A 1925-nucleotide genomic window follows, 5' to 3' on the forward strand; every position below is an offset into this window, starting at 1 on the left:
AGAGGCTGCAATCACTGCTAATAGGTTATAGCGAAGAATCTGCCTACACCGTGGACGTCTGCAAAGTTCACAAAGGAGAATATCAGTTGTTGTTTTTTTTCTGAATTCGTACACATTTTTTGTGTCTAACTTACCCATTGGTTAACTAAGCCAAATGACTACAACCAAAACAAAGAAAAATGCGTCATAATTTAAGTGATAAAAAGGACCCTAAAGATGATTTAGTCCATTGGATCTCAATCTTGGTTGCACATTGGAATCACCTGAGAAGCTTTTTAAATACCAATGTCAGACCATTCAAAATAAAACCACGGGTGAGAGGAGATGGGGTCTGGCCACTGGTCCTTTGTAAAATGCCCCTCAGAGGACTCTGCTGTCAACACTGAGAATCAGTGAACCAGTCTAACCTCTTGTTATATAAAAAATGAATCTGGGAAAGTTTTAGTACTTGCCTGAGGCTGTAATTAGCAGAGCTATAGTAAGATCTGTCTTCTGCCTGAGTCCAGAGCCCCTTACTGAAAACAAAGCTGAGAATGTGTATGACAGTATCTTTAACTGGACTAATTTACAGCGTACTCATGCTGGGAAAACTAATTTTATAAGCTGTAATGATATGCAGTGATTGATGTATAAAAAATAAACGGAAAAATAAAAGAAAAAGAAAACAAAGCTTTTTTGGTGGGTCTACTTTTTTCATAATTTTAAATTAGCAAACGAATTTGTAAAAGTGTTAGTCACATGTCAGAAGCCCTGAATTTTAATTCTGGCTCTGGCGTTAGCTGCTTCGGACTCAGTTTCCTTCTCTTTCAAAACTAAAGAGTTAAGGGCCAGTTGGTGGCATGTGGCTAAGGCAGCTGGAGCCCGCATGACCGACTGTATGATTCAAATCCCAGATCCAGCAGCTTGAAAAGCATACTGGGGCGGGCACATGAGTGCCCCAAATCTGGAGAGAACAGAGCAAGGATTATGGCATGGGCAATGCCTTTCAGGGTGCTTTTTTACTTCTTCTGTTTCCGACAAACACATGTATCCTATCGCAAATTAAATAAATAAATACTTACAAGATCATTTTAAAGGTCTTTTTAGGCAGTAAAATTATGTGCTTCTGTAATTTCAAATGTAAAGAATGAGCTTATTACTTAGAGTTAATTACTGCTTTGAACTTTTATTAAGACTCTACCGGGACAGGATGGTGTAGTGGTCAGACGTGTTGGTCTGAGAGGCCGAACCATGTGAGAAAGTTCTGGGTTTGTGTCTGGAGACCTCCCTGAGTGCACAGAGCATGCACGTGTGCCCACGGTCTGTGGTGGCTGAGCTGGGGGTGGACTGTGGTGTCAGACCTGGGTGGAGGTACTGCCCCTCTCTCTCTCTCTCTCCCTCTCTTAGAAGTAATAAGTAAACTGCTCGCTTTGGCAGCACATATACTAAAATTGGAACAATACAGAGAAGATTAGCATGGCCCCTGCACAAGGATGACACGCAAATTTGTGAAGCGTTCCATATTTTTAAGTGATAAGTGTTGGCGGGAATGTGTTGAAAAGGAAACCCTCTTACTCTGTTGGTGGGAATGTAAACTGGTTCAACCACTGTGAAGGACAATATGGAGGTTCCTCAAAGATCTACAAATAGAACTACCATTTGATCCAGCAATCCCACTTCTGGGTATTTACCCAAAAGTCAGGAGAATGGTCAGTCAGAAAAGTGCTTACACTTCAATGTTTATTGCAGCATTATCACAATTGCCAAGACATGGAACCAACCTAAATGTCCATAAACTGATGAATGGATTGGAAAAGTGTGGAGTATATACTCTATGGAATACTACTCAGCCATAAAAAATAACAAGACCCTGGCATTTGATAGAAAGTGGTCAGATATGGAGGATCTATTGCTGAGTGAAGTCAGCCAGGCTATGAAGAAGGATA

General features: G+C 40.8%; 1 non-coding gene across 1 annotated transcript; it reads left to right on the plus strand.

Annotated features, from left to right (window-relative positions):
• The first annotated feature begins 1400 nt into the window (after window positions 1–1400).
• Window positions 1401–1507, plus strand: LOC114006128 (U6 spliceosomal RNA). Its single transcript, XR_003547888.1, has one exon. It is a non-coding gene; the product is annotated as a U6 spliceosomal RNA (small nuclear RNA).
• The last annotated feature ends 418 nt before the right edge of the window (window positions 1508–1925 follow it).

The sequence above is a fragment of the Tupaia chinensis genome, unplaced genomic scaffold (assembly GCF_000334495.1).
Source record: "Tupaia chinensis unplaced genomic scaffold, TupChi_1.0 Scaffold145685_1, whole genome shotgun sequence".
In the NCBI taxonomy this organism is placed as follows: Eukaryota; Metazoa; Chordata; class Mammalia; order Scandentia; family Tupaiidae; genus Tupaia; species Tupaia belangeri.